The 25,857-nt window shown below is 34.9% G+C and overlaps 1 long non-coding RNA gene across 1 annotated transcript; it reads right to left on the minus strand.

Annotated features, from left to right (window-relative positions):
• Window positions 1-5,432: 5,432 nt before the first annotated feature.
• Window positions 5,433-25,832, minus strand: LOC141453612 (uncharacterized). Its single transcript, XR_012458093.1, has 3 exons — window positions 25,538-25,832; window positions 18,564-18,726; window positions 5,433-6,234 (listed from the first exon to the last, which is right to left on the minus strand). It is a non-coding gene; the product is annotated as an uncharacterized lncRNA (long non-coding RNA).
• Between the last annotated feature and the right edge of the window lie 25 nt (window positions 25,833-25,857).

A 25,857-nucleotide genomic window follows, 5' to 3' on the forward strand; every position in this document is an offset into this window, starting at 1 on the left:
AGGTATCCCCAGATAAAGTTCAATAATCTGAACTATTGCAATAATAATAATTTTTTTTACGAGTAAAAAAAGTAAAAAAATGATTTGAGAGTAATAAAAATTTAATTTACAATATAAAAGAGTAAAATTTACAACACCAACTTTTACAATAGTCTTGTTATATTAATGACGCCGTCTTATAATTTATAGACTTCAACATTTTTAATGATTATTGTCCGCCTAATTCATTATAGCTGGAAATTTCTTAATAAGTTGGTAATAATTGTAGGTGTTTAACTGATTTAAGAGTTTATTATATAGCTTAAAACATATTTTAAGAAAGGATAAACATCAATTAGACAACAATTTGCCTTTATTCTGTACAAAGGTTTGACTTTCCATTGTTAGTGGCCATTTTCCAAAGATATAAAAATTAAACAAAGCAATATTGAGCACCAATGAGCAGCTTTAACAAAAAATAATAATAACAAAATAAATAAAAGATAATTTATAGTTACGACGCTGAGTGAAATATGGGGTTAAAAAAAATTGGATGTCAATGTAGCACTTAGAAGACATAAAGAGAGCGTGTTTACAAGCAAGATATTTTAACGATATATGTTTTTTTATTTCGAACTTTGGTGAAGAGCAAGCGCTAGGAGTTTTCTGCAACAATCTCCTTGTGTATTTGGTAGATCTTTTGGTATTCTTAAAGTTTGAATTTCAAAAATGTTTAAATCATTGTTTTGGGCGACCACAATATGTTATTCTATTAACTGGCCCTTATACGAAACTGAAAAGAAATAAAAATAGAATCTTAGAGAGCAAAACAAACCGACAAAAACCCAAAATTTGGAATTTACTCTTGGTGGAGGATCAAGAATTTAACAAGCTGTTACAAGAGCCGTTCACTGCACAAATCGATTAACTCCAATTTTTGAAATATCTTAAATTTAAGTGTCAAAGCACTTGGTTCAGTCATAGCTTTTTTGTATTTATAGTAAATTTCCCATAAAATAAAGATTAACACCATTAAACGGCAATAATTTTTATGGGCTTTTTAGCTAAATTTTATAGTCATCAGGCTTTAGATAATATGCTATGTTTTCATATATTGCTAGTAATGTGTGTAAAAAGTAAATCTATCAACATAAAAGTAATATATATTACGTAAAAAAATAAGAAGATATTATCTATAAATTAATATAAGTATATACGACACTAGAAAGTACATTGCAGCTATAGATTTATTGTTTATGCGATATATTGTGGAGGTTGAATGTCCTTAAGAGAAGAGATCGCTGGTGCAAAGTCCACCATAACCAATTAGAAAGGCAAGAAGTATTTTTTTGAATGCGTAGTTGCTCCACTCAAATTGTCCCAGCATTTGTGTGAAAGATATAGTTCAAAGAAAAAGCATTAGACACACACAGTCAATTAATTATACAAATAGATGTCTTAAGAGATTTACCGAACTAGTATGCGAACGTCTGATTCATTCCAGGGTATGTGTTTTACACTTCATATTGATTTAGAATGGGTCAGGAAATATTTTAAGTATTATGGATGGCTAAGATCCGTTGATTGTATATATACTAAGACGGTGTGCGCGTCTGTGTGTTAACAAAAGGGGAAGTACGAGTAGTGCTCCTAGTTCCCAGAATGGCCACCTGCCGTTCCCCAGTGTTGGTGTACAGTTCGCCAAGAGCTGGTTTTGGTTCTTTCTGACAGTATACCAGAGGCTTTTGCTTTGTTTATTGTAACACCGGTTTCTGTTAAGACGATTGTTGCTTCCATTTTAAAACACACCAGTCAAAAAAAGAAAAGTAAAGTAGCATTTAAATAAATAATATAAAAGAAAAGACATGGTTTGTCTAAGTAAGTTATATATGAGATTGCGGTCGGGTAGCCCAGAAGCAATTACGTATTGGAACATTAGAACTAGAGCCTCTAGGTAGTAGAACATATTGAAATTAGCTCTGTATATGTGTATATCTCACAAAGTTACATACATATGTTCTAACATTCTAAAAGCTTTTTGTTCAATAGAGGAACAATTTCATTTATTTATCTCTCTTTACACAGCCTCCTAGAGAGCTTAAAATTGACAGCGTACTTTCTATTGGATGATTTCCTACAGAGTTTAGTAGTTTTTAAACGCTCTTGCTTGCTAATAGCATGACGTTATTATTCTTACTAACTCCACAATGCTGTCCACCTATTTTTTAAAATATCCACAATGCAAGAAAACCTTTTGAGACTGATTTTTAAATTTTTTTTATTCAAAAAGAATCACAATTCTATATTGTCACCTTCAAAATAACTTCCTTCTAAAGCCACACAGCGCTGGAGACGTTTCTTCCACTCCTCATAGCAGTGCTCGAACTCCGATACTGGAATAGCCTTCAGCTGGTCGGTTACAGCCGTTTGAATGTTTTCGACTGACCCAAAATGAGCTCCCTTGAGGTGATTTTTCAACTTCAGGAAGAGAAAAAAGTCACAAAGACTCAAGTCAGGCGAATAAGGAGGCTGAGGAGCCACAGGAATGTTTTTACTAGCCAAAAACTCGTTTATTGAAATTGCTGTGTGACAAGGAGCATTATCGTGATGCAACACTCACTTGTTCTTGATGTTTGGACTCACACGAATGAACCCTTTTTCGAAGTTTTTCAAGAACCTCTTGGTAAAAGTGTTGATTGACCGTTTGACCTTGAGATAGAAACTCTTTGTGGACGATTCTGCGGATATCGAAAAAATCAAATCAGCATGCATTTAATCTTCGACTTCGCCATCCTTGCTTTGTTTGGACCTTGGAGAGGTTGAAGTGTGCCATTCCATGCTCTGGCGCTTGGTTTCTGGGTCGTACTCAAACACACAAGGACTCGTCGCACGTTCCAGAAAATGGGGGTCATTTTCTCATTTTGGGACAGTCGAAAACATTCAAACGGCTGTAACCGACCAGCTGAAGGCTATTCCAGTATCGGAGTTCGAGCACTGCTATGAAGAGTGGAAGAAACGTCTCCAGCGCTGTGTGGCTTCAGAAGGAAGTTATTTTGAAGGTGACAATATAGAATTGTAATTCTTTTTGAATAATTTTTTTTAAAAAATCAGTCTCATTACTTAATTTACAAATATTCGTATATTTGAAATTTGTGTGAACACTCGTACTACTATCTGATGGTATAATTCTCCGAATTCTAGCTTAACCGAAGGAACTTATACCTCAATGTGTCTAAAACAAATTTTCTTTGAAACAATATTAAAAAAGTTTCCTGGAAACTTTACGATGTTTAGTGAAAATTGTAGGAAAAACTTTTAAGGACAATTCAAAATTAATTAATTTAACCACTTAATTTTGAATACCACTATTTCCGGTCAAACCCGGAATATTAACAAAATAAACCCCATTAAAATATAATGTAATACACAAATACACAAAAGTGTACATTATATAATCACTCGTGTGGTTAGGTTAGAATGTTAGGCTAAAAAAAAAGCCTAACCTTTATCTCAATAATGCTTGTCTTCATAACTTCGTTTACTGCTTTGTTGTCGTTAATTGCAACCAATAGTCTTGTTAGGCATTATAAGTTTGCTCTAACTAGGTATTCCGCTGTTTTGACTTCATGGACATTTTATAGAGTACCATTAAATCGCGAACTACCTATTCTTATTTCTTCTAGTAATAGTTTGTTTAAGACAATATTGTAAACCGCACCAATTAGCTTAAAATAAATGAAATTGTCATAATAAATATTATCCTTACAGAACTTCGGTTACTACTTTGTTGTCGTTAATTGCAAGTAATAGTCTTGTAAGGCATTATAAGTTTGTCAAAACTGGGTTATTCACTTTCTTTCGACTGAATTCATTTTGACTTTCTATCGACTAACACATAATGATTTAAGCGATTTATTAGATTAGATTATCGGTGTGTGACCTAGGCTCCACGGCACCGCAGTTAAAAGAGACTTATTGTACCTTCCTCTTTTCGGATCTAGTAGATGAATCCTCCCCTACTAAAGAGTTGGAGGACTTTCCCTACTAGTTCTTTTTGCGCTACTATCTACTTTGGTCTCAAAGATCCAAAGGTTTCTTAGGGCAATCGAACAGCCAGTGAGAGGCAATTTCCCCCTCATCATGATACAATCTGCACAACGGTTCCCCGAGCTAATAAGCCCCCAACTTGACAGATGGCTATGCCCTTTGTGCGCTGTGTAAATGTACGTATTGCGGTGTAACAGTATATGTTGCTCATGTTCATGTTGTTTGGGCTGGGATACCCGCAGGGACGCCAAGTACCCTGAAGAAGTGGCTAATCCACTTCTCCTTAAGGGGTTAGAAATGAGGTAATAGCACAGAAAACTGCGTAACGCGGCGGCGGGAAATATAAAAAGAACTTCCAAGAGAAAGCTCTGTGAACGACTGAACATATTTCAAAAAATTGAAACATATTGAAAAATTGAAGTTTAGCAGGGCACCTGCGTATTAGGCCCGCAAAGCTAAGATGTATTGTGGTTCGATTTCCGGTCTCGAGGCCTTGAATTTGATTTAATTGTTATTAAAAGGACTCATTCTAAGGTATGTTTACTAGCTGTCTAAGGTGTACGACAATTTTGTTGTAGGGGACGTAAAGTAAGCCTGAAAGAGTAGACGTTACTTTACTTTATCTTTACAATTAAGTATTGTAAATTGTTTAGTAATCTGTTAATTTGATAAACTTATTATTTCGCAATAGTAATATTGTTCACTGCACAACTCGATTAACTCCATAAAAAAAAACAAAAAAGTGGAGAAATGCGATGAAATAATGTACATTGTTTTTTATAATTCCAGTTTATAATATTAATTCAAATACATTTACCGTTACCCTTCAGCCGCCTGCTACTGAATTTGAGTTGAATTATTGCAACGATTTACATTAGAGCACGAAGTTAATCAGAATAGCTTCTGAAATAAATTATTTATTATTCATTGGCCAAAAATGTTTTGCTGTTTAACTGTATTAAACTTATTTGGGAAATTTTTGCTATAAATATAAAAAGCTATGACTGAACAAAGTATTTTAATATTTAAATAGAAAATGGGCAGCAATAAACTCGGCAATATTCCTAATTATGTTACGTTATAACTTAGGTTACACAATTTCCATCTAAAAATTGAATAAATAACTTTGATTTTATCCAACACGGCGGGCCTAACCACATTTTTAAAAATTTAATGTGAAAATTTTGTATCATTTTAACACAACATAATTCTGTGATTGATAATCATCTTCTACTTTAACAATCATGTCCTAAAATAATGTTATAAAGAAAACAAAAATTTAGAATTACCTTTTAATCAAAAATTTATTGAGAAATTAACCAAAAAAAAAATAAATAAATAGATTTTTTCTGCAACCATGCAGGGAAGTTCTCATTACTCAATTAAAATCAGCTGTGTAATGCCCAACTTCCCACACTAGTGGGGGGAAATTCCCATTAGTGTCACTTTCCACACAAGTGAGTGGAAAAACTTTATTGTGCTTCCTTGATATAAGAAGTTTTGTTATTAACATAAATATTTTCTGTAAAACTCTAATAAGCTTATTTAAATTTATTTTATTTAAATAATTAAAAAACGAATATTAAAAAATAAAATAAAAATTGAAAGGAATATAGAAATAAAAATAATACTTTAATAAATAATTAGATATTTTTAATTATAAGAGTTAAAAAGGTTATAGTGTTACCTTATAGAAATTTAAAATGGATTCTAGTGATGCCTGTTTAGAAAACACTCCTCCATCAATAAAAGAAACAGCAGAAAATGTAATAAGTAATGTAAATACGTAAGTAATGTAAATAATTGTAATATAACAATAAATGTTTATAATAAATAAATTACTTTTTGTAGACTGTAAAAATGAAATTTTTAATTTTATTAGTTAATAAATGGTTGCAGAAAAAATATAATATTTAACTCTAGTGTAAAGTATTTTCCTCACACTCGGCAATTTGCACTTGCACTCGCATCGCTTCGCTTGATCGTGCGTGCAAACCCTGCCTCGCGTGAGGAAAAGTACTACTTTCCACACTTGTTAAATAAATAACTATTCTTCAAATGGAATTGTATTAAAAAGAACGTTCTGCACTGCTTCACTTATTCATAAATCTTATTTTTGCAAAAGTCTTGTGGAAAACATAATTTTGCAACTTCCAGATTGTTCAGGTAAATCACCACTGCCGATAATATCTGGCCCGAATGTGCAATCTATAATTTTATAAAAAGTAAATATTAAATTACATATAATGTACCATTCCAATTTAATATTATATGCAGAAAAGGAAGTATATGATGATTCATTGAATCCATCAGGTCAGGTTCTTTTTTTGCTTAACACAGTTCCTTTCATTATAATATAAGAAAACTGAAAAATACGTAATGGAAGAAATCTATTATCCTTGAGAAGGACAAAGAGATGTGAAAGGTAATCTGTTAGTGCGTTACAGATATGGAAACTGGGCCGTTCAGTTTTACTCTAGTTAGATATTAAGTGAAATACCGACAAACAGACAGTATATCGGAATAAAATCTACTTGTTGCCTTAACTTCAAATTTACTAGTAACTTATTGAATAATGGAATTAGAATGATATAGATTTCGTTATGACTTTCTAATACTAACCTAAAACTGATATGGTCATGTTATATGGATCCATAGAATTGCTACAATTGAATGATAGATTGATATTTTTGTAAAAAAATCTGGTCAACCCTTTCCAGAATATAAAATTAGAAATTTTTTTTAACCTTTCCAACTCACATTTTATTTAAACTGATATAAATAAATATGAGGGTCGTTTGAAAAGTCCGTGCAAAGTCAGAGAGATAGCACTACTGGCACGTATCGAGATTATGTTTAGTTAGTAGCATCTCTTTGAAGAACACACACCAAGTTTCAGCCAGATCGGTCTATTTCTTTGTGTTTGGCATTCGTTTGAATCGAGGAAGTCGAGTGATTTTTAAAAAATGGACGAAAAATAATTTCGTGTGTTGATTAAACACTACTTTATGAAAGGCAAAACGCCTCAGGAGACTAAAGAGAAGCTTGATAAACATTATGGTGACTCTGCACCTTCGATTAGAACAGTTTATAAGTGGTTTCAAAATTTTCGGAGTGGCCATATGGGCACAAGTGACGCTGAACGCTCTGGACGCCCTGTTGAGGTTACTACTCCAGAAATCATTGATAAAATCCATGATATGGTGATGGATGACAGAAGAGTGAAGGTGCGTGAGATTGCTAGTGCTGTGGGCATCTCGAATGAACGGGTACATAATATTTTGCATCAACATTTGGACATGACAAAGCTATCCGCAAGATGGGTGCCGCGATTGCTCACGCTTGACCAAAAACGAAATCGTGTGAAGTGTTGCAAGGACGGTTTGCAGCTGTTCCAGAAGAATCCGAAGGACTTTAAGCGTCGTTTCGTCACTGTGGATGAAACATGGATACATCACTACACTCCTGAGACCAAAGAACAATCTAAACAATGGGTTACCAAGGGGGAATCTGCGCCAAAAAAGGCGAAGACCGTTCCTTCGGCCGGAAGGATTATGGCGACTGTCTTTTGGGATTCGCAAGGAATAATCCTCATCGACTATCTGGAAAAGGGTAAAACTATTACAGGTGCATATTATTCATCGTTATTGGACCGTTTGAAAACCGAGCTGCAAGAAAAACGCCCACGATTGGCCCACAAAAAAGTCCTTTTCCATCACGACAACGCACCAGCTCACACCTCAGCAGTTGTGGTCGCAAAATTAATGGAAATAGGGTTCCAACTCGTTTCACATCCCCCCTATTCTCCAGACTTGGCTCCCTCGGACTACTATTTGTTCCCCAATATGAAGAAATGGCTGGCGGGAAAAAGATTTTATTCAAACGAGGAGGTGATTGCAGAAACGAATGGCTATTTTTCAGACTTGGACAAATCCTATTATTCGAAAGGGATCAACAAACTAGAGCAGCGTTGGACGAAATGTATAAGCCTAAAAGGAGACTATGTTGAAAAATAAAAAGGTTTACCCCAAAAAATTAAGTAGTTTTTATTTTTGCACGGACTTTTCAAACGACCCTCGTACAGTTCAATTTAGTTTTTTTTTCTTGTTTTTCCTGAAAAAGGAAATAGTATTACATTGCCTCTGCTAACTTTGTAAAACTTAAAACGCCAACTTTAAAACAAACTTTTTGTATGGGATTTGTCTTCGTGAATTTTCGCAATAATCTGTAAAATTGGACATACACACTCAAACGATTTGAATAACTAATACAAAAAAAGTAGTTACTTCCCAAAATTTGACGCTCTAAAGTAGATAGATTAGAGTAGGGCTTCCTCAAGGCCTACGCCACTGCGACCCCTTTGGATCTATTGTGGCTCCTCTCACTCTAAAGCTCCGCCCTCCAGAACTGTCCATTTGATCAGATTCTTAATTCTGGAGAGCGACTCCCTGAGTAAAGCTCACAGGCCTTGGTTTTTCCTCCCCGAAAAGTAACATCCTTAGCCAGACAAGCCCCTTACACTGACACAACACGTGCAGTACTCCTCTTCCTGACAGAACCTACAGAGGCCCATGCGATGCATGTGTTTTTTGAGCCTGCAGTGGCCAGTTAATAGGACTACAATCATCCTTATAGCCCCACGGCCTTGACGGATTAATTCTGCAGTCAGCCTCGGCGAATAGCCTTTAATGGACTCCTTCGCCTGACTCTCTGCCCAACTGGTGGCAAGCCACTACTCCTGAGACCTACTCCGCACCCATAAGGTAATGGCCGCAGACTTAACACACTTCGAAACCCCAAAACAGGGCTCTGGGCCAACGAACTGTCCCGCAGAGCCTTCCCGGGCCAATAAATCTGCCACTTCGTTTCCCTTATGTCCTGAATGACCAGGTACCTAAAATAAGATGGTAATGAAATTTTAAAATAACTTTTTCTTTTCCTTTGAATTCGATGCAAAAGTGAAATTTCTAATCACTAGAGAATCATGCAACGTTATCATGCTAGATAATTTAACTCCTCACTGCAAGTAAGCAAGTGCAGCTCATTATTGAATTCCCGTAATTTCCTTTCGGTGCACTTTTATTCTCCTCCAATGCACTTAGATTTTCTACTTATATTGCAAGTTTTTCTATAGGGGAGAGTGGGGTAATCGTACGCGATGGGTAATCGTGCGCATTGAGATATGCAACAATAAGACTGATTTTGGCTAATAATGTCGGTGCTGTTCTCTATCCTTTAGTCTTGGAAACATAAATATGACAAACAGTACAGGTAGCGCATTTAACACATGAATTATTGGCGCGCAAAGGTTTTGTGTTGGTTACGTCTAAGTACTTCCCGTGCAAAATTAAGCCGTAAGTTGGAATTATATAATTATTATTATTTAAAGTATATGTCATTGAAAAGATCCACTCTAGGGTCTATGATCCATCTCTGTTAAATTCCATTATCTTTTTTTAAACATATTTCTTCACTGTTAATTTTATAGGTTATGCTATCGGGGTAACTGTGCGCAATATTGTAGGGGTAACCTTGTGCGCGTACGACTACTCCGACATTATGAAGCTTGGGGATGCTGAAGAATCAACAAAGGGTCCCAATATGGGAAAATCTCCTATTTTTTTTGAGCAGCAAGAAAAGGAATTATCCGAACATGTGCTGAATCTTGCTAAAATGTTTTATGGAATGACTAGCATTCAGTTCCGTAAACTGGCTTTTGCCTACGCTGAGGCTAACAACATTAAACACAGTTTTAATATAAACAGAAAAATGACCGGCAAAGACTGGTACTATCAGTTTTTAAAACGACATCCAGAAATAAGTCTCCGCAAACCTGAGATTAAAAAAAAAACAGAAGACGTCGTGCGGTTGAAGAACGATTAAAAAATAAAGTGAAATCAAAAGCATCCTTGACAAAAAAAAAATCGTTATAGGCTCAAGAAGATTTTAAACAGCGACAGTTCATCAGAAGAAGAAGTTGATGTGAATCAACTATGCGATGATGATGAACTGGACGATTTGCCGTCAGAGGATAACGAGAAGTGTGTAATATGTGACGATTTTTCTCGAAAAAATGAGTTATGGTATAGATGCACACAATGTTCTCGTTGGGCACATGCTCTATGTTCTGGTTGGAATACACCTGAAAATTATGTGTGCGATTTTTGTGACCACTAAAAATATAATTCATTACTTGTATATAATATAATTACTTGTCCAAGGTATTGTTTTTTCATTGTTTTTCAATTCATACAAATGCCACAGTAATGCGTACAGTTACCCGACTATTGCGTACAGTTACCCCATATAGGATGGGTAAGGGTGCGCAGTGCAGCTTTTAGGCGAAAAAAATATAGGACTTTATTAACTTACTTTTGATAGTCTTACTCCTCAGACAATATAAACAAAGCTTTTTTCAACTCACAAAAAAATCCTGGATGTTTTTACATGTTCGCTGAATTTTTTATTATTTTTTTGGGGAAAATGCGCACAGTTACCCCACTTTCCCCTACTATAAGAACTATCAATCTCGAGTTAACGAAAAGAACTAACCTTGCTTGAAAAGAAATGTAACATATCCACTCAACAACCCCAAACAAAATTGTAGTAAATAATCAAAACTACAAAACAAAATAAAGAAAATATAAAAATAAAATAACGACGAGGTTACAGTAAAATGGGTATGGCGTACATTATTTATTGCCAATCTAAACATGTATGAAAATAAAATTTACACAGCGATCACCTGTGGAGTTGTTGAAATTCATATAATAAAACATTTATTTATGTCAATTAAAGGCGATATAAAAATAAAAATAAAAATCTGGTAATTGGGTTGGTAGTACTTTTGAAAAATATTGCATTACCATGGAGGTTTTTATACTTAATAAATTTTATTAGAATATTATATATTCCAAGCACATTACTGTTAATGTTAGAACTTATTATAACTTATTTACTTGATATTTTAGAGAAAGCAATCGAAATCGCACCTATATCTAACTGATATAACGAGACCTTTCAAATGGTTGAAAATTTATTAAATTTATAAATTATAGAGTTATGAAATATCGTAAGCCATATAGTCTTGTAAGAAAGCTAGAAATGGACTAAAAACTATGCCGAAACTATAAACAGTAATGTAACGGTCTCATCTGTTGCTGATTGCAGCCTTAGAAAGTGTTTTTGAAACTAATATTAGGTGTTTTTTTTTACTTTTATTCCTAGCCTGGGCCTCAAAGTTCAATAGTTTAGGCGCTCACCGCGTGAAGACGGCTTTGCTGTCTTAGAGGACAAATGTTGTGAATAAGATGTACGAGGAGTGGCTATTAAATAACGAGACAATTGCTATAAAACATTTTATTTTAAATTTATACATATTTAGTTATTATCACCTTCAATATACACCCCTAGATATACAGATAAAAGTCACATGGGGCCAGGTCAGGCGAATAAGGCGAATGACCTAAAACTGGGATGTTGTATTTGGCTAGAAACACAGTCAATGTAGTGGTGAGCCGGCGCGTTGTCTTGATGGAGAACCCATGACTTGTTCTTTCACAAATCGGGTCGTTTTTTCCTTACTCTTTCACGTAGTTGAGCAAGCACAACACGGTAGTAATGTTGATTAATTAAAACTGTCCGGTAGGACAGTTGTATAAGGGTTGACCATCAAAAACTGCACGAAAAAGCGTAACGTTGAAAAACACCCAACTTTGACAATTTTTTTCTCTTTTTCTATAAAAGATAAAATTCCCAAATTTTCTTTAAATCTTACTCCAAACCCTCCTTCATAACTGTAATTTTTTTGCAACCACCCAGATCTAATAGGTTTCGAGAAAAAAGTTGCCGAAAATGAGCAAAAACCGCTTTTTCAAAAAATGTTCTTGTTCTTGTTCTTCTTCTTGTTCTTGTTCTTGTTGTTACCTTTTTTGTAAACAACGTAGCGCCTAAACGCGTGAACCGATTTTCATGAATGAGGTGTCATTCGATTCGGAATTTTATGTAGATGTGCCTTTTGGGGGTCTCGACCCTGTACATCGTATGGGAGAGGAGTTAGCCCCCTTTATGTAAGGCCCCCTCCAAAATTATTATTACTAATTACTCTGTAAATCTTGGCCCGATTTTGATAAAATTTGGTAGGATGATAGGGTTAGGGCTCCCCTACGTAACATTAAAGCGGCGATCAGCTCTTACACTTGTTAAGGGGAAGTATAGGAATCGTTTCAAATTATCGACACGTGAACCGATTTTCATGAATGAAATGTCATTCGAATCGAAATTTTGTACAGATTTGCACTTTAAAAGTCTCGACGCCGTGCCTCCATAAGGAGGGGAGTTTGCCCCACCCAAATAAGGCCCTTTCTAAAACTATTATTACCAATATTTCTATAACGCTTAGTCCGATTTTGATAAAATTCAGCTCGAATAAGTGGTTAAAGCTCCTCTACATTGCTGATGCTCTTGCACCTACTAAGAGGAAGTACTGCAATCGTTTAAATTATCAATGAGTGAACCGATTTAAATCAATGAATTGTCGTTCGATTAAAAAATCTTTGCCTCTTTGCCTAGAAGTTCTGCAATCGCAGTTTATTTTTCTTACTCCTCTTAAAAGGAAGTAATGAAATCGCAGTTTAATTTTGCTATTCACGCACAAATACCTTCCTATGTTATTCAAAACGCTTTTTCAAGAAAAGTTGTTACTGAGGATGGTTTGGGGGACCTTAACGATAATCATTCTTTAAAAAGATCTCTCTAGTGGTAGTTACGGTTCCGACTTACCATCTTATCAGGTTATAATGATAGAATTGCTTATTCCAAATTTAAAAAATCTGTAAAGTAGATATGTAACTTTGTAAAATAGACAAAAAGGAAAATCTATCCAAAAGGTACAAAAATCTCTTTAACAAAAACTTACAGTTTAAAATGTTAAGTATAAGGGTTGATTAAACGCCAAAAGGTACACAAATCAGCAAGCACTCAAAATTTCATTAATTCTTCATTAATATTTAAGTAATTTTACTGCATTAATATTCATTAATATTTTTTAGAATTTATTAGATGTCACAGACCCTTATGCTGGCCACTTCATTTATAATATTTTTTTGTTAAAAATTATGATAAATCACACATATGTACATACATGTTAAAGTAGAAAAAGACAAACTTAGAGTAGGCTACTGTCTTGAATTCGTCTTACCGAAATATTCGAGAGCACAAATAACACACAGTTATAACAAGTAGATTATTCAACAACAATTATTGATTTCTCTATTTTAATTTAATTTTACTTATAGTAAAATACTGGAATAATTAGCTGTCCTAAAAATATACATATCTTATTTACTTTATTTTACATATTACATTTTTTTTTATAAAAAAAAGTTTTGAATTTTTTAGCCTCATAATTTTTTTTTATTTTTTATAACGTTTTTCTTTTTAACCTGTATTTAATAGTTTGATTATTATAAATAACTAGATATTACAGTCAATCTACAGTGCTACTTGAACAAATATTTTGTAGACGAAAATGGCCAGCATAAGGGTCTGTGACATCTAATAAATTCTAAAAAATATTAATGAATATTAATGCAGTAAAATTACTTAAATATTAATGAAGAATTAATGAAATTTTGAGTGCTTGCTGATTTGTGTACCTTTTGGCGTTTAATCAACCCTTATACTTAACATTTTAAACTGTAAGTTTTTGTTAAAGAGTTATAATCGATATTTTCAGCCGTTTTTGGACGTGGAAGGGCGACCTGGGCGGTCATCATCTCCGAAGTCTTCTCGGCCATCTTGGAAACGCTTGAACTACTCAAAAACTCGCGCACGTGATTAACATTCATCGCCATAAACTTCTTTTAATAAAAGATAAGTTTCAGTAGCGGTTTTACCCAGTTTCATGTGAAATTTCACGACAATTCGTTGCTCTACTACATGTTGTGTAGTATCATGTTTTCGGCAAAACGAAACTAACACCTCTTACACAAACGACGGTTTCGGTCAGACAGTTTTCTCTACAAACACGTGAGACGCTGCAATCGAAAGAGAAGGCTTTACGCTGCACAGCTGTCGGTCGTTAGGATTTGGCGCATGCATAGTACTTCTGTAGCAGCATAAGTCTCGTTATTTAATAGCCACACCTCGTATAATGGGGTTTTATAAAAAGGGCTTCCTCAAGAAACAATGTAGTATCCAAGACAATCCAACTGACGAGGTAAGGATCAAGTTGCACCCCAATCTCACATAAACAAGAGTCCTGGAAATTAAAAAAAAAATTATAATAAAAAAGTCAGTACTGGCAACAAGATGTGATTTACAGTAGGACTGAAGGAAATAGTGGACAAAGCAGGGTGCAAAAGGCTACAATAAGGGAGGTTTTAAAGGGGAAAGTGGAAATGGTCGTGCTATAAGGCTAGGATAACCTCACGGATGGAAGTGGCTAGTCCAACTACTCCCAGTGGGAGTTTACATTATAGAACATCAAGTTTTTTAATTAATAACTATTTATTCTTTAAAAAACAAACAAATTAAAGGAGAGGAAATATAAATTCTTTAGGTAACTAATAGCAACAACAAGAAACCGTTATAAATACATTAGTTTAAGGAATTTTTGTTTTACCAATTCCAAAAGTTAATTGTAGTCTGATTACTACAAAAAATAATTGACTGATAATTAGCCAATATGATTAATAAAACCACACGATGCTGATTACAAGTATATTGAAGAATTTCATTGATGAAATACTAAGTAATTGAATTCTACGGTAACAAAGTTATGATGAACAATTATGGGCAACTGCCAGTTTTGTGGTTTTTAACTGGTCAGTTAACCGTGGATATAAAAGGAAATTTATCCGTTAAAAACAAAAAAAAAAGGCTGCGGTAATCAAACGCAAAATATACAAAAGTTCGTAAAATTGAATGAACTACTCGTGGTTTAAAGTAAAAAAATAACTAAATATAATGTGATTAAAATTCTTTTTACTGATATAAAATAACAAATTATTAAAAAACTACATATTTCTGGAAAAAATTACTACAGGATATAGTTAAAATCTTATTGGGTTTATGTCTTTAATAGATGTAGAAGTTTTAGTACCAAGATCAAGTATTTAATTGAGAACAAACACTCAAGTACTCCTATTAAAATTACATTAAATGCTACGTATTTGTATTTAATTGGCTAAAACTGTTCTTGTTTGTTTAAAGTATTCGTGTTATTGAAAATATTACAACTATCAATAGTCTCCTGTAAATTTTAATTCATTTTTAGAATAGAGATTGTTCTATTTATTTACTTAATTTTTACTATAGAGTAACATGTTTGTGAAGAAAAAGTGCAATTATTTATGAATGAAACAGTTTTATAACCTTCGTACAGCATCAATTATTTGTCTCTTAATTGAAATAGAAGGTTTCAGCTTATTCTAATTTTTTGTTTTTTAAATTAGGGTGTTTCAGACATAGAATAAGTCATATTTTAAACATAAAACATATACTTTAACCACGAGATTAAAGCACATGTACCAGAGAATTCAGAAAATGTTGGCAAGGTAAGCTTTACGAGACGAATCCTTACCGAAGGATGTGCATCAGAGAATTTAATCATTAAAGAAAAAGTTCTCTCCACTCAATGGAGTAGAAGGATAATTCTTAAAAATGAGGACGCTTCTATGAGAGGACAAATCCTACAAGTGTAGTATCAGCAAAACATGAAAACTGAAAGTATGTAAGGGTTAAAACCAGGTTGGTTTAGAGCAATTCCAGCTGGCCAAGTTCCAGAGTACATAACGTTTGACAGATCTCCGTTCTGTGCCATTCTAATCATAGTATCTACATTTCTCTGGCCACCATCAGATGCGTTTAGCGAATTTTTTGTTCTATTCATATTTACAATAGTTGTTATGCCCTACTTTGGCATTGCAATATCTCTCGAAGAAGTTATTGTTTATGCTAGTGACTAAACTCTTAAATACTACTTGTATCTTTTATTCTATTCAGCCTTTAGCCATAACTAAGTAAATTTAAATTGTCCACTCGTAGCTATTTTTAACATAATAGCTACCATAATCTAATTTTGAGTTGCTGTTATCAACACCTGGCTCATACAAAGCTGCGTCACGAACAAGATACTTTTTCAAATTATTTACCGATCGACATAAGATTAATATTAGTAATTATTAAGAAGCAAAACAGGACTGACGGAACGCAGACATTTCAGGCCTTAAACACCCTACAATACTAGAAGATGACAATCAGATGCGCTATCTGTTCAGCTTATGTAGGAAACGGTATACTTCTACTTAGATGACTACAATTGACGCATAATTTAAAAAGCCTACAAGAAATTGGATGGCCATCGAATAAATAACGAACTATTGAATGAATTACCTATTGATTCCTCCACTGGTGAGCAGAGATAGGCGAAGAAGTTATGGGCTATTCACCAAGGCAAACTGCAGATTTAATCCGTCAAGGCCATGTAGTTATCAGGCTAAATTGTTGGCCTATTAAAACCGGCCAATGCAGGCTCAGGAAACGTCACTCGTGGACCTGTGGCAGATGATTGTCTTTGTAGGTTTTGTTAGGAAGAGGAGGAAACGGCACTGCACGTGTTGTGTCAGTGTGAGGGGCTCGTGTGGCTAAGGTTGTTACTTCTCGGGCAGGAAAAACCAAGGCCTGAGAGCTTTAATCCAAGAGCCGCTCTCTAGAATTAAGAGTCTGATTAAAAGGACTGATTAATCTATCAATTCTATAGACTTTCTTAAATTGTAATTATGTTGTTCAGTCTTGAATTAATTTGTTATCTAGTTTAAAGCATTAATTGTTCTCTTTTGTTTAGTTGAATTAGGCCAAGGTTATAGCCTTAAACCTTTTTCTAGAAACCACTTTTTGAGATAAAAGCGGTTATTTTCGGTGACAACCTAAAACCAAAAGTTTGACACGTTTGGTATAGTACTTTACTTGTCTAATAAGAGAAATTATTTATTTGTTTTTAAATGTATCCTAAATTTAAAAAGAACTTCTTCTCTATAAAAATAAAAAATTAAAATTAAGGGAGAAGAATAAAAAGCAGTATTATTTATGAATGGGTTTATTACACTGTACTATATGAAGGTTTCTCCTCAATAAGTTGGTAATTTTGTAGTTTGCATACCCTTGGGCTATTGTATGTGATAGCCATTTCCTCAGAGTTGGTACTATCCCAGTTCTACCTTACAAAACATCTAGCGCCGTATGTTGAAAGCAATTTACGACTGGTGCATGGGTTGACGTATACTTCTTAGGAGAATCTAATCCTCTCCCCAGGTTGGCTTTTTAAGACGTTAAGGATTTAAGCGAAAAAAGTACATATATATATATACATATACAGACGACCGCCTGTGTTCCGTATGGTGTGGTGAATAGTAGTGTAGTTAACGGACTGAGGTCAACGCTAAATGTAATAAAAAAACAAACTCTTGTCTACATTTTAAGCTAAATGAGTAAGAGGCAATGATAGATTTAGGAGAGGAAAAGGAGAATAATGGGTTGGAAAAGAGAGAAGGATGTGGAATGGTGGTTAGAAGAGGAATGAGGGAAAGATGTTTAGTTTGGGTGGTAGAAGGATGAAGAAGATTGAAGGCGGATGACTCTTCGCCTCGTTCTTAAGCTAATAGTTTAGAGGAAGAAGAAGAAGTAGGAAGGTTCGTGAGAAGTGCCTGAGGACATCTACTTTACACACATACTGCACGTATCACATCCTTGTAGCTAGTAAAGGATCTGCGTTCATAATACCTTCGGGCACTCTCGGTCTGGGACGATCTTTGTCGGCAACTATGACCTACGACCCTCCTTTACGTCAACTTACTGTAAAAAGTTTTCTTTAAAAAAAATATGGGTGTGTTTGGTGTACGTCTCTTGCTAGTGAAAAGGCGGATGATCTTACCTAAATTGACACTACCTACTTTTAGGTAAAATTTAAATGATTTCTGAATAAATAAACGAAACAAGAATTTTTTTTTAAATTACAAGGTCTTTAAAACTGCATTGCCAATGCTCGAATTTAGTCAGGTATTGCCAATGTGGAGTCATATTGACTCCATAATTTATTTTTATCTTTTTTTTTACATTGATTACAATTTTAATAATAAAATTTGCATTAAAGGATGAGAAAGAATTGGAATTAAGAACGAAAAAACAAATTTTGTCCACAAATCGGCTTTAACATTTTCACGCAGAAGGAATTAACTTCAACTTAGGATCGCAGTAATTTCAGTATTTTCTAGAATTGACTGGACTGCCTTCTGATCAGGGGCTTTTTCATTTTTTTAATTACATTCACTATTTTTTCAATTACTTTGCGCTGTTGACACGGATCGGAAATGACCCAATTCGCTGCAAGTTTTTGCTGCAATTCGGACAGAAAATCAATTCTAGAAAGAGGTTATTTTTTTGTGCCTTGATACTTTCTATGAAAATTATGTAAATTTATCAAATAAGCATTTAGGCAATAAATGTTGATCATATTAAAAAAGAAACACAATGACTACCTTCAAGTTTTTACAAGATTAGCACACGAATTTCGATTCACTGAATCATTATGTAAAGATGAGTGTAGCAACACAGTTTGAGCTTCCCTTTGTACGATACCACTGAAACATTTGGCTCAAAAAAGAATAGACATGAATGAATCTTGCTTTCCATTTTCATAATCTGTGGAAATATAAATTTTATTACACTCAAAATTATCAAGAGGAAAATCTCAGAATTCTTCGCGAGAAAGGAAGTAGAAGTAAATTTTCCTGTATGGACAGACCAAATTGGTAATCTGGAGTTAAGTTAATAAAAGAAAATCTACTTATATTTCCAATCAGTGTATTTACTCCGATATATTTATACAATCTGGAGTTAAAATGACTCTTATGATTCAAGTAAACTAATCTGCAAAAAGAAACTAAGAATTCCACGGTCTTCAGCTCGTGACTAACAAATGGTGAGAGAGTGGGGATATCTAAGAGCATTTCGGGATAGCTATGAGATGTGGGGAAACCTATTTTTTTATAGGAAACCCATTCCTATTTTTTTGGAGTCAAATTGACTTCGGATTGGCAATGCAGTTTTAAGTAATGTGCAACGAAAATTTTAACTGTTTAAGATACTTTTAATCAATAGAATTGCATGTTTAATGATTTAAATATTTTGTCTTTGTTACAATATGAACTGCAATATTTTTGACTGAGGCATGTAACGCATTTTTTTTTTGCAATGCACTGAACGAAACAATCGACATTGCAAACTAAAAAACTGTCAGTACTAGTACTACAAAACTGCGCCTTGACCCTTCATCCAACTTCTCCAGAATTTTCCAAACCATTTGGAACGCCTTCTTTCTGAATCTATTCACTTCCATCTTCATCCTGATTCCATTAATTTCATAAAGCAAAAAGGCGTCATCATATTTTTATTTATTTTATTTATTTACTTTTCATTATTTTTGGTGACTGATTCATAGTTTCAATAGGTTGAAAAAATAACTGCCAGTTTCAGTCATGATATATTTTTATTATGTCGAGCTTTCGACCTAGAGGCTAGGTCATCTTCAGGGCTATTGTTAACGTAATTAACAATTACGTAATTGTACAAAAAACGTAATTAGGTAAATAATTTTGTAAATTTCGTCACATTATACATATTCATTTTAATATAAGTATTGTTAACACTTTGTAAATATATTCCACAGCCCCTTAGATGATCTAGTCCCTAGGTCGAAAGTATCGGCAAAATAAAAATACGAGGGTCGTTTGAAAAGTCCGTGCAAAAATAAAAACTACTTAATTTTTTGGGGTAAACCTTTTTTATTTTTCAACATAGTCTCCTTTGAGGCTTATACACTTCGTCCAACGCTGCTCTAGTTTGTTGATCCCTTCCGAATAATAGGATTTGTCCAAGTCTGAAAAATAGCCATTCGTTTCTGCAATCACCTCCTCGTTTGAATAGAATCTTTTTCCCGCCAGCCATTTCTTCATATTGGGGAATAAATAGTAGTCCGAGGGAGCCAAGTCTGGAGAATAGAGGGGATGTGAAACGAGTTGGAACCCTATTTCCATTAATTTTGCGACCACAACTGCTGAGGTGTGAGCTGGTGCGTTGTCGTGATGGAAAAGGACTTTTTTGTGGGCCAATCGTGAGCGTTTTTCTTGCAGCTCGGTTTTCAAACGGTCCAATAACGATGAATAATATGCACCTGTAATAGTTTTACTCTTTTCCAGATAGTCGATGAGGATTATTCCTTGCGAATCCCAAAAGACAGTCGCCATAATCTTTCCGGCCGAAGGAACGGTCTTCGCCTTTTTTGACGCAGATTCCCCCTTGGTAACCCATTGTTTAGATTGTTCTTTGGTCTCAGGAGTGTAGTGATGTATCCATGTTTCATCCACAGTGACGAAACGACGCTTAAAGTCCTGCGGATTCTTCTGGAACAGCTGCAAATCGTCCCTGCAACACTTCACACGATTTCGTTTTGGTCAAGCGTGAGCAATCACGGCACCCATCTTGCGGATAGCTTTGTCATGTCCAAATGTTGTTGCAAAATATTATGTACCCGTTCATTCGAGATGCCCACAGCACTAGCAATCTCACGCACCTACACTCTTCTGTCATCCATCACCATATCATGGATTTTATCAATGATTTCTGGAGTAGTAACCTCAACAGGGCGTCCAGAACGTTCAGCGTCACATGTGCCCATATGGCTACTCCGAAAAATTTGAAACCACTTATAAACTGTTCTAATCGAAGGTGCAGAGTCACCATAATGTTTATCAAGCTTCTCTTTAGTCTCCTGAGGCGTTTTGCCTTTCATAAAGTAGTGTTTAATCAACACACGAAATTCTTTTTCGTCCATTTTTTGAAAATCACTCGACTTCCTCGATTCAAACGAATGCCAAACACAAAGAAATAGACCGATCTGGCTGAAACTTGGTGTGTGTTCTTCCAAGAGATGCTACTAACTAAACATAACCGCGATACGCGCCAGTGGTGCTATCTCTCTGACTTTGCACGGACTTTTCAAACGACCCTCGTATATCATGACTGAAAGTGGCAGTTATTTTTTCATCCTATTTATTTATTTATTTTTTTATGAAACCATTCATTATTTCTTGACTTATTCTTTTTATTTTTATATTTTATTTAAAATATATACGAACAATTACATTGTGATTTAACCTTTGACTGCAACATGACCTTTCATTTTCACTACCTTCACAAAATGGGAGTCGTAATTCTGTACAATTAATATTAAATACATACGTTTCTATTTTAATTTTAAACTTCATTTGTAGTTGCTGATGAAGGAAACCAGAGATGCCGATTAGGTATACTTTACTTCATATTTGTCATAAACTATTAAATAAAATCCAAGGTGAAAAAGCCATATCTTAGCCCTACTTGGACTCTAATCGCTCAGCTATCGATTCAGTGCTTGCGATAGTGGCGTACAAAACGAATTAAGCATGATTTTCGCAAGACGTGTAAAGGCACAAAGTGGTGGCTGAAACACAAGTTGGAAGTATTCAGTATTTAGAATAGGATTTAAGCCAATTTCTCTGTAAGAATGTGGGCGGCCATTTAAATCTTACTTCCAAGCAGTGTGTACTTGCGATTGTAAAGGCTTTGCGAGTCAATGTTTCTCTGCCATTTTTCTTTCATTCCTTTTTAGATAGGTCCACTTTTATGACCCTCTTAGATTAGCAAAATTGAACTAAATCATCATTTTAGTTCTCAAAATTGTCCTACTACTTTTACTTCTTTTTACTTCTACTTTTACGCATCGATAGTTTAAAGGATTCGCTAAAAAGACTGTTATTCAGTATTAAGAGTTCAGTATTTGTTTGTTTAAATTAGTAATTATCGTAAATTGTAATTCCTAATTTGGTTCTTTAATAATAAAACATGAGTTAAATAAGTGATTTAACTCTAATAAAGTAATCTCCATGATTCCATCTATAAAACAATCCTGACTTTACCAGCCTCAATAAATTAATTTCATTAAACCATTTAAAAAGCAATTTAAATAAATAATTCCCCCAATATGAAAATCGGTTTCCAACTGAGAAGGCCGTAGACCTTTAGACAAACATTAGCGAATAGTTGGCCACGTACAGTAGAATTTCTATCTGTTAACGGTCTAACGGATCTGATGATTTATCTCTATATAAAATTACCCATTTAAATGTTTATTGCAGGCAATAATTATATATTTAAAAAAAAACGAAAGAATGAAAGTAACAGTTGTTGTACTGCAGAGGGGAAGTGCTTCGAGATTACTCCTCTCGGAGAACGCTTCTCTCGATGAATGTGTTCATTCTCTCAAGTCACTCTCTCTCTTCAGGCACTCAAGTCGTGAGAGTATTGTTAAGGATAAAAAAAAAAAAATAAGTTCCCACTATTAGAGGTATGTTTGTAGTCAGTCAGTTAGCTTGGTGTGCGCGTGCTAGATATGTCTGTGAGTATTAACCGACAGCCAAGAACCTACTGCATTGTTTGTTGATTGCAAAGCACTGATTGCTTGGTGATTGATGGATAGATTGTCCGGAACAGAAGCAAACTCTCAGTCTATAGAATGTACCATCTCCTCGGTGTTGACCTTACTTGCTATGTTTCTAACCTTCATTAGCGCATGCTATTCCTAACCTATTGTTGCCGTGGTAACGAATATTTATTAATTTCATAGTTTCAAATAAATTAAGTAAATTTCAGGATTTATCTAATGGGTTGGCAACTAAGTTCCTGCCTTATTTTTTTTTTTAATTTTAACATTCCGCGTATTATTAAATGCTTTTGGCATAATGTTTTAAATCATCCGATTAGGGATATTTTGTTCTACGAGCAATTGTTCCAATTACAATGTCTATTACAGACACATGCCATTTTAAAAATTACGAGGCGTAGCTATTAAATAACAAGACTATTGCTATAAAACATTTTCTTTTAAATTTATACATATTTAGTTATTATCACCTTCAATATACACCCCTCCCCAATCCCTACAACGCTCCATGCGAATTTACCATTGTTCGAAACAGTGCTGAAAGTCTTTTTTCTGTGAGCTCCTGCGTGACGCGTGCCACTTTTTCTTTCGCAGCTTCAAAGGACTGAAATCGTGTTCCTTTTAATGCAGATTTGACTTTGGGGAACAGATAAATGGTCAGATGGGGCCAGGCCAGGCGAATAAGGCGGATGGCCTAAAACTGGGATGTTGTACTTGGCTAGAAACGTCTTGACAGGGCAATGCAGTGTGGAGCCGGCGCGTTGTCTTGATGGAGAACCCATGACTTGTTCTTCTACAAATTGGGTCGTATTTTCCTTACTCTTTCACGGAGTTAAGCAGGTATCTCACGGTAGTAATGTTGATTAATTATAATCGATATTTTCATCCGTTTTGGACGTGGAAGGGCGGTCATCATCTCCGACGTCTTCTCGGCCATCTTAGAAACGCTTGAACCACTCAAAAACTTGCGCACGTGATAAACATTCATTGCCATAAACCTCTTTTAATAAAAGATAAGTTTCAGTAGCGGTTTTACCAAGTTTCATGAGAAATTTCACGACAATTCGTTGCTCTACTACATGTGTAGTATCATGTTTTCGGCAAAACGAAACTAACACCTCTTACACAAACGACGGTTCCGGTCAGACAGATTTCTGTACAAACAAGTGAGACGCTGCAATCGAAAGAGAAGGCTTTGTGCTGCATAGCTGTCGGTCGTTAGGATTTGGCGCATGCATAGTTCTTCTGTAGCAGCATCAGTCTCGTTATTTAATAGCCACACCTCGTATTCTGATAAATATTTTTATAATTCATTTAATAAACATAGTTCAATACTTTCATAGAATTGAAAACTGTGCTGCCACTGAAATGGAGGACATAGTTCAATAAATCCTCAGTTTTCAGATGTCGTAAGGATATAAAAAAAACCTCAATAAGGATAATTAATGGCTGTAACTAGTTTTATTGGTTAAAACAATGAGTTATGTTACTCTAAGTACCTTTCTTATGTACATGGTTTGAGAAACGGTTAGCGTTTGTCTTTGGCAGCCGTGGGAACCTTTACAGGAAGCCTGATGCACACTGCACTTTTTTTTTTTTTGCTACACAAGTATGGTGCACAACAATTGTATAGGGACCCATGTACGCTTTCAATGATGCAACATCTATCAGCTGTTTTGGTGCGTGTGCCCAGTTTGGCTGTTTTGTTGCTTGTAAGTTTGTCTATTCGTGCGCTACCAGTTCTCTAAACACTTACATTTGCAAATGTACACTTCTTTGCTCAAGCAAACTCTTTAGGAGCATTTAGTTACTCACTTATCAATTGCATTAGTGTTTAATGTATTGTATTGCAAATTAACTTTCCAAACTTTTTACGATATAAATAATGGAGTCAATAAATTGAGGTATTTTTAATGAATTGTTTCATTAGTCTAATATACTTGTATCTTATGAACATTGTTTTGCTTAAAGTAAGAATAAATTTAATTTTACTGACAGCTTTAAAGAATTCTACAGATGGAACGTTAATATAAAACAAAATTGACTTCCTAGCTGTTAAGTCCATTGATTTATTTTTTGTTAACAGTGAAATCTTTACTGGTACAAAATAGACTTTTTTTATGCTCCAGGAGAGACCTCTAAACCTACTGCACCCCTAGATGATGCAACAACAAATCTAGGTAATGTAGTGGAGTTCTAGAAATAGAAGTGGGAGCTGGTAGACCCGAATAACCACACCCCTGTGCAGCTAATTCTCCCCTCAGCACCAACGCCCTCCTTAAGGATACCTAAAAAAAGTTCCTTTAATCGGAATTCTAAGGAGAGTCTCTTATAAGCTCAAGCAACTGTCTAGATTCTGCAGGAAAGTCCAGGAAGAGCGAGGAGTTTGGGCATTTGGGATCCTTCTCGCCCATTTTCCAACGTTTTCCAGTTATTTTGAGGTGGCTTCTTCAGATTAAAGAGGATATAGGTTCTGCAGAGAAGTTTTAGTAAGAAAGGGGGCTGGAAGAGTAAGGGATAACATCCCTACTGGAGTCCAAGGCAGGTCTTCCTGCAATGCCCTTCATGATATTCCAAGCATGGCATTCCTAATTAAGAAGTTTGGAGGGTTTTAGGGAGAGTATCCACTTATCCTGATAACTAGGATCTAGAGAAGTTTCAGGGATTCGAAAGATTGTAGATAAACACCTCATAGAGCCGATAAACCATCTGCTTCAATGTAGTATATTCTCCTCCGTCATGTAGTAACTGCACAGATCTTTTGGGAAAAGATAAGAACAATAGTTAACGCTCCCTTCTACGTCTCCAATCATACAATACACTCTGTTCTAAATATTCCTCTCGTCTCTGAAATAGCCCAATCTCGATACCCAAAACTCTTGTCAAATCTACACAGTCATTACAACCCTCTGATGGATCATGTTGTGAACAACATGTCCTCCAAGTCCTCTTTAGCAAAGTAATGCTACTTACCGCGACGGAGTTCTACGAATACTTCTTTAGGCAGGTTACTATGCTCTTGCTATTTTGGTGGCGTCACAGATTGCTGTCTGCAAGGGCAAATTAAACCCCATCCAAGATTGTTAATAGACGCCGTACCCCTACAGGGACGGTCCTATATCTTATGTACTGTTGACCAGAGTTGAAATGTGATATCAAAATCACGTTCTCAATAGATTGTTCAATTTCCCAAAATGGGCTTACTTATTATGAAAATTCGTGTTGATTGAGGCTTCTCTGTAAGGTTACATTTCAGTTTAATGTACGGTTTTAGAAACTATATTTTGTTGAGA

Source organism: Rhodnius prolixus, unplaced genomic scaffold, assembly GCF_049639745.1.
Source record: "Rhodnius prolixus isolate KJV_2025 unplaced genomic scaffold, Rpr scaffold_3, whole genome shotgun sequence".
Taxonomy (NCBI): Eukaryota; Metazoa; Arthropoda; class Insecta; order Hemiptera; family Reduviidae; genus Rhodnius; species Rhodnius prolixus.